This window comes from Gymnodraco acuticeps, unplaced genomic scaffold, assembly GCF_902827175.1.
Source record: "Gymnodraco acuticeps unplaced genomic scaffold, fGymAcu1.1, whole genome shotgun sequence".
NCBI classification, from domain to species: Eukaryota; Metazoa; Chordata; class Actinopteri; order Perciformes; family Bathydraconidae; genus Gymnodraco; species Gymnodraco acuticeps.
Genome location: NW_022989835.1, coordinates 917,543 through 926,420, shown reverse-complemented (window position 1 = coordinate 926,420; position 8,878 = coordinate 917,543).

Genomic DNA, 8,878 nt, shown 5'->3' with positions numbered 1-8,878 from the left:
ATATTTTGTCCTGATGTTCTCCGGTGTGCCCAGGCTTTGATTTTAAAGCCGTAAGCACCTTCTGACCTTCTGAAACCGTATTCTGTCCAGCAAATTGAACAGAAATGGAGCCAAGTGGTGGCTGCTTTTACTATTTACTTTCATGTTCTGGTGTTTTTAGAGCAACTCAAATGTTGTTAACTCTCTGAAATGGAAAGACAGTTGGCTGAGAAAACAGCCTCTAATTGAAGCTCAATTCAATACAAAACTGTTTTTTGGACATTTCTCAAGTTCCGACAGGGTATGCTGGCCCAAATTTCTCTGTAGACATTATTACATTACATTTAGCTGACACTATTATCCAAAGCAACTTTTAATAAGTGCAATAAACCGTGAAGATAAAAACTCAGGACAGAAAAAACCCTGCACTATACTTCTTCAAAAAAGCCAAACCATTTAACTTCTGGTACATTAGTTTAAATTGAGCTAAAACCCTTAACCCTAACCCTAAACATTGTTTGTGTTAGGTTTAATGGCCAAGGTGCAGTGGAAACAGGTGGGAGTGCAGTGGAAACAGGTGGGAGTGCAGATATGTAGTTTTTCTACAGTCTTGATAACGGGGAGGCGTGCGGCGCAGTGGATTAGTGCATTGGTGTTGGGATCAGGGGGGCACAGGTTCAAACCCCACTGCAGTCAGCATGTCGTTGTGTCCCTGGGCAAGACACTTCACCCCAAATTGCTCCTGTGGGGATTGCCCACAGTATTGAGTATGTAAGTCGCTTTGGATAAAAGCGTCTAACAAGTAACATGTAATATATCAACGGGAACCTCGGCCCACCATTTTGCAGCAAAGTGTGTTTGTCTTTAAGGGTACCTAAGGGAGTTGTAAGCTGTTTCTCCGATGGAGAGCTAAGTGAACATGGAACGTTCTGTGTGATAGGATGCCAGTGTTTGAGCACAGTCTGAGTTCAGAATAAGGGAAATAAGACTTTGAGGCTCTGTGTGCAACCCTGTCTCCTAAAAATTAAGTTCCCACAGAACTAAACTGCATTCTCAATTACGTTTAGCTAGAAACGTATTCTCTCCCACGTTACGTTCGTTATGAACGTATCTCAAATACGTTTATTTCTACATATCTTCTAGAAATGTCTTTTCTCCCACGTTACGTTTCTTATGAACGTATCTTAAATACGTTTATTTTCTACATCTTTGCCATTTATTGTCTTGCTTATAATAATGATAATAGTCATTTATAAATATCAGTTTAGAGCACACATTTGAAATCAGTAGGCGAGGCTGTAATTTCGCCAGCTGTTACTCTCATGAGCGAGGCAGAAAATAATAGTTTTAACATGCCAAAAAGCTGCTGTGTCGTTTATTGCACCTCAAACATTAAAACAAATCCAGAGTTACTTGTTTCTGTACTTCTTCTAAGAAGAAAGGACAGTAACAGAAGAGCTATGTGGCTTCAGGCTTGATCGCCGTTCAAATGACAGCGTCATGGTTTCCCCAAAAGTGGGCGGGGCTGTAAAGTGACGTAGATTTTACTCTCATCTATTATTCAAAACCATTCTATTTATTCTAACGTAAATTACATGCCAGTGTTTTATCTTTTTATTTATTGGTTTTTATTTTAAATCGTATAATGTCAGACTTTTTTTCCGTCTGTGAGGAAAATAAATGGGGCTTAGAGCCTCAAAATACTGAAATCTGTATTTTTTAAAATATTTTCCTTCTAATTTGTTATTCTTTTCTAAATAACACACTGTTATTTACTCAACAATAACACACAATTAGCCTTGTTTTTATTTATTCATTTAATTCTATAATCTTGGGCTTTTTAGCCGTAAATAAAGTCACCGGAAACAGACGGGACATTTCGAGCGATACACACCACAAACCCACCAAACTGATTACCCAAGATCCTCAGCTTAAAGCTCGTTGATTGGATGTTTTAGCCGTAATGCACGCTGGAATATGGTGTTAATAAGATATGATATCCGACAACGAAAAATAAAATAATACCTAATTCAGAGTGTTCTTGCTTTTCTCTTTGGAAGTCATCACATAACGGCATTGTAATACACGGTTCGGCTGCATTAAATATTACACATCTGCCGTAGTTCTTTATTTATAGAGCCCTAATGAGAAGACTTCTGGACAAACAGGATAACTGCTGCCAAAACTGAATACTTGATGTGGATCATAAATATATCAACAATTAAACAACATCTTCAATTTCTTTTCACAAAATATGTCTCCTTGCAGTATCAATAGTAATTCGGCTGACTTTTATATTTGATCCAATTGGTAGATAGGTTATATTTACACCATAACGGTGCAGAGCTGATAGAAAAGGACTTGTAGTTTTTAAAGATATTACTGATTTTCTTTGAATATCAGAATGTAAATACTGAGTTGAGAGAATAGTCAGGGGTTTTGGGTGATGGGGGACACATCTATGGAATCACAATTTCAATAGCTTACCATTAAATGACGGATATGCCTTTCTGTCTGTGATGTTTTACAAATCAGATATTAATGTGTAGAAGTAAAACAAGAGAAATAGTATAGCAATATCCTGTAAAATTATGTAAAAACATGAATAAAACTACACATCTTCAGATGTTATACATACATAAGTGTCCTACACTAATAATACAAAGTTATTATTAGTATGCTGTGAGTACCTTGTGTGCACCGCCTAGTGGTTAAAGCATGTTATTGAATTATTTTTGTTGAATAATGTTATTTGATTAAAACATTATTAAGAGTACATACTTTCATAGGGGGAAAGTAGAAGGTCAATGATAGAAATATAGAATATAAAAAGTCAAGAACATACTACGTGATCTCTACAATAAAACAGTTTAATGCCGGATGTACAAAGATATTAATAGGAGGATGTGCAAAACAGAAAAACGAATTAACCTTTATTAACACATTAAAGAATACTTTGGGTTAAGGTCTTCTTTTAAACAAGAAAAAAGCTTTGGGGGTATCTATCTACCGATGAATATTAAGCCTGAGAAAGTACTTAACGTCTAATATATTGCTTTCCTGCAATGTTAACTATGTTGAAGCACTTATTTTAACTGATATTATACACATTAATTATACTCTTATGTAGTATAAGAAATGTGCAGAATGACAGTTTAATGGTGGAGGTACACACATATTGATAGATGTCTTGTAATGCACTGTTGAGAACCTGTGACCCAAGTTTTTCATTCATTGCATAACTACACCGTAGTTGTGTATATGATATGTCAATAAACCTTAGAAAATCTTGAAAGGGATGTGCAAAATAGCCATTATATACAGTTTTTAATTAACTATTAGTAGAGAATAACGAGTAATGAATATACTTTATAAAGATCTGCAGATAAATGTTTAGTCTTCTCAAGCACCAACTATCAAATATCTCTCCTGATTGTTGGCACTTGACAATCACCTTCCCTGAATGTTACTCAGGTGTAACTAAAGTCTGCTTTAAGGGTTGTTTATATTCCACATCATTAATCAGAATCTGCAAAGTAACTAAACTAAATGTAGTGAAGTAAAAATACCAGGTTAACCTCTGAATTGTAGTGGAGTAGAATTACAAAGTAAGCTGTCGTGTGGGTATATATTAATGCTGCCCATTATGGATACAAGCGATGTTCACCCATTTAGTAATTACATGTTTTAAATGTGTACACACCAATGTGTTTCCTATCGCCTAAACCTCCAGGGCTGTACACAGTTTAATACTGTCAACTTCTAAATTTGGGAAAAACGTCTTTTAAAACTACAATTCCCAGTAGAGACGTGCCATAGAGAACATGTTGCGAAACACAATAACCAGCATGTGTAGTTCTCGGGGGGCGTTCGAGTCCAGTTTTGAATAGTCTGCCGTGGTTTCGTTCTATTTCAAAGAGCTTGACGCTCGGCGTAACCTTGGCGCACTGCCACTCCAACATCACAGGGTTTGTCAACGGGACTGTAGTCCCAAACGATAGCTGGGGATTATGGGTAGTGTAGTGTCTTCGGCCATCCTAAATCTCGAAATGTCCCGTCTGTTTCCGGTGACTTTATTTACGGCTAAAAAGCCCAAGATTATAGAATTAAACGAATAAATAAAAACAAGGATAATTGTGGGTTATTGTTGAGTAAATAACAGTGTGTTATTTAGAAAATAATAACAAATTAGAAGGAAAAGATTTTAAAAAATACAGATTTCAGTATTTTGAGGCTCTAAGCCCCATTTATTTTCCTCAAAGAAGACAAAGAAAGTCCGACATTATACGATTTAAAATAAAAACAAATAAATAAAAAGATAAAACACTGGCATGTAATTTACGTTAGAATAAATAGAATGGTTTTGAATAATAGATGAGAGTAAAATCTACTTCACTTTACAGCCCCGCGCACTTTTGGGGAAACCAACGCTGTCATTTGAACAGCGATCAAGCCTGAAGCCACAGAGCTCTTCTGTTACTGTCCTTTCTTCTTCGAGGAAGTACAGAAACACGTAACTCTGGATCTGTTTTAATGTTTGAGGTGCAATAAACGACACAGCAGCTTTTTGTCATGTTAAAACTATTATTTTCTGCCTCGCTCATGAGAGTAACAGCTGGCGAAATTACAGCCTCGCCTACTGATTTTAATTTAACCATAGCCTATATCGAGCCCGATTGTCGATTTCAAAGGTGTGCTCTAAAATGATATTTATAAATGACTACTATCATTATTATAAGCAAGACAATAAATGGCAAAGATATGTAGAAAATAAACGTATTTAAGATACGTTCATAAGGAACGTAACGTGGGAGAAAAGACGTTTCTAGAAGATATGTAGAAAATAAACGTATTTGAGATACGTTCATAACGAACGTAATGTGGGAGTAAATACGTTTCTAGCTAAACGTAATTCAGAATGCAGTTTAGTTCTGTGGGAACGTCATTTTTAGGAGACAGGGTTGGACCTTGCTACATTAGTATTGCAAACTGAAAACTTTCTTCTGACTATTCCCTTCGTTGGTATCTAACCCATCAGAACCTGGGATTAGTGATTGTGTCTTTATGTTATAGTCATAGTAATCTTATGAGCACAATAAGCATATAATGTAATAATAAGAATCCCTCTTGTAATATTATATAAAAATAGGCTCCACAGTTTACGTAAGCTAACTGTCTAACAAACTATGTAGCGTCCCCTCCTGTGTAACCACGCACGTGGTGGATGGGAAAGATTGAAACATGTTTTTGTGTTACAATATAAGATAATTATCTGGGATTGGCGACATAATGGCATTTGGCCTTGCTCCTTTGACACCCTATAATTAATGTTAGTGCTTGATTCAGCATCAACACTGCTAAGTGTTTTACTCACAATAGGACCTTACTAAGGACAGTGTCAACACTGGTGATGTCAGAGCTGCTGTTGACCAATCTGCCATAAAGTCATGGGTTCAGCCCTGTATCTCCCATGCAGGAAACACTCCTGTGTATGGTCCCTACCATACACACAGCCACGCAAATAATGAGAGAATGAGCTTTGAGCCAAGGTTATACCAGTCCAACAGGGTGATCGCTGCACTGGTCTCTCCTGCTGCTGGCTGGAGTTTAAGCAGCAGCACTACCTCAATTGGGATCATCATCTTTTTCCCTTCCAGTTCCTCCGTCATCATGGAGCTTTGTATGTACATGTACAGTGGAGGAAATAAGTATTTGATTGCAGATTTTGTAAGTTTGCCCACTTACAAATATATGAACAGTCTATCATTGTAATTGTAGGTTTATTTTAACAGTGAGAGTAAGAATATAAAAAAAAAATCCAGAAATTGACATTATATAAAAGATAATAATTGATTTGAATTACACTTTGGGAAATAAGTATTTGATCCCCTTGCAACCAACAATAATTCTAAATTAAGTACAATAAGTCAATTTCCTTTAGGAAAGTACTCCTAATATCAACGTTGTTACCTGTATAAAAGACACCGGTCAACAGAATCAATAAATCAGATTCCAACCATTCGTTCATGGGCAAGACTAAAGAGCTGTCTAAGGACCACCATGCACCACTTATAACGAGAGTCTATGGGCAAAGATTTCTTCGCCCCAAACAGGAAACACGTGAATTATAGGTAACTTTAGAAATCGTAAAACAGGGTTATCGATTTTTATCGATATTTTATTGTAGATTATACATTTAACTGACACCAACTATATAATATGTACCTTGTTCATTAAAATATTTTTTAATGACAATCTAGAATGTGGGAAGTGGTGGGGCGGCGCCCCTATTGGCCGGCCGCCACTGGTGTGTGTAGTATCTTAACAGCCAAATTGTCTTCTGTGTGGTAAAGAATGTACTTGGCCTTGAAATCAGCTGCAGACACAAATACACTGATTATACTTGTTCAGATCTTTCATTTCCTTTATGAATTTAAAATATAATTTGATAAAAGGGATTTATCGGTATAAATAAATTGATACATTTTGATAATGTTAATTGTTCCTGTCTCAACTAACCTCGATCACGAGGGGCAGTGCTGACTGACGAGGAGGTGTTGTCATCAGATGAGGTCTAACTGAGGCTCTTTCTAACCCTCTTGCTGGATCTCTTTGTTTCCTGATACTTCCTCTTTCAGCTCTTCCTCTATTCAGCTTCAGAGTTGATGTTAATGCTGGCTACTGTAGATATTCCAGCATCCTCAGTGGAAGAGGAACAGCCTATATATGTCTGAGGGTGGGCCTTTGCTTTGGGGATTGCTTTTGAACCTCTTTTTCTACCTGTTAACCGGCACAGCCCCAAAGCTTTGTCCGTAGAGGCTCAGGGTTTCTCCTGAAAAAGAAAAAGGCAAGAAACATAAGCCTGTTTTGCTCCCAGGTAATAATCGACACTGTTATCCATACTAATCAAACATATTAATCTTTAGGCCACTAAAACTTCAGATTTTATCTTTTGAATTATTCATTCAAACATTAAGTTCAGCACAAGTCAGCTCTAGTCTTGCTCTGTTATCGCTCATCTGAGACTTAATTGCTCACTCTCAATATAACATATGGCCAATGTACTGTATAATAATATATAAAAATATGTTTGCTGATTTAGATTATAGATACATAATATAAACAGACAAATTAACTCGTAAGTAAAGCTTTAACTTATTGGTGTGATGAAAAAAACTACAATATTGGACAATTTTGGAATAGTAGAAAGAAGCATAACATGGAAATACAACAATCTACTACTTAATCCACAACAGTTTATTGAAACCTGAAATGACCACACCCTGCTGTCAAGCTGTCTCCACCTAACTTTCGACACAAATACAAAAATAGGAGAGGCATTAGGTGACAATGCAGGGTTGACAGGAAACAGATTTTCATGGAAATACATTTTCTTCTTGTTCAAATTCCTGGTATGCCGCTGAAGTGTAAGCCAGAGAGGTCAATGTATTGTCATGTATCTGCGTCTTCCACAACATGTACAAAGCAGAAGAAATGTATGTATATAAACCAACCCTCTCTGCTGCACATATAGCAACATTGTTGCCTTAACCGCAGCAATGTTTATGTTTATTTGCATCAAACTGGCGTAAAGCTACAATTTCACTTTGCATTCAATCTTAAACTGTAGTACAATGAATGTTGTCGTTTACACTAGTGTAATGTGTATTTTAACTTATATATTGTGACTTGTATGTGGGACTACTGGTAAAAATATTTGCTAATTCCAACATTTTTGTTTTTCACGTATTTTGGACTGAATGTTTTCAAGTTTCACTGTCAGTTCTCTGGGTGTGACAGCATCAGCGCATATTGTGGGATTGACATGGTAGTTATGTTATATACCGATTCTACCTTTTTCTACTCTTGCAACGTTGGGAAGAATGTTAATTGTGTCTCCAGAAAGTGCTCCAGATACTTGGGAGGCTTGCAAGGACATGAACAACATGTGAAATCTTGTAATTTTCCATATCCTCTGATTGACATCCGGCTGTATCTTGTCCCTGTCTATTTGAAAAATATAGATGAGTCACTGATCAATTAACAGAGGTAAATGCAGGATTACCTGTTACAAACCTGTTATCTTGTAGCCATAGGGACACAGCGTCTTAGGCATAGGAACAAGCCAGGACGTCCTCCAGGGACCCTCCAAAAGACTCATGGTGAAGCTCCTTTGTCAGCCCAAAACGTTCGGATGGAAACGTTGTTGATATGCAGGCTCCAGCACTTATTACAAATGAACTACAAGCAGATAATAAATGAGCACTTTGGAAAATATGTCAACCATGTCAAGGACGAATTTAAAGTACAAATGATTGTACTTTGCTTCCCTTTGTGATATACAATAGTTGAACTGTATTTTCTAAATAAAAATCAACGACAAATATATCTGGTTATCCTTTTGATTTTATTACAAAATAATGCATCAAAAGGTTTTTCGAACTTGGGAAAAAACTTGAGTGGATAAAGACTTTTAACTACAAAAAGTCAGTTGGTTAAAGATACATACTAGTTTTCACTTTCTGATTTGGGGGAGGACTGTTCATCACTGTCAAAACTCTTGAGCATACAAACAGACGGCTCAATCTGTAATGAGCACCTGTTCAGAGCTTGTGATTCTTGCAATATGCAAATGATCTGCCCATCCCAATGATGCTGTCTCAGGAACCTGGCCAACATTAGCATCCTTTTTTTTTAATACTGTACATTCATCTCTCACTAAGTGTATACATTGGTTTCCTCTTTCCTGTCTCTCTCTTTCCTTCTGATGGTATGATTTTCTTCATTCAGGGTTTGCATTATTTTCTATATTGCCATACAATTGGTGCTGCACTTAAAGCCAATGATTTTATTACTTCAGGCCTAATAGATGTTTCTCAAAATTCAACATAACATTTCT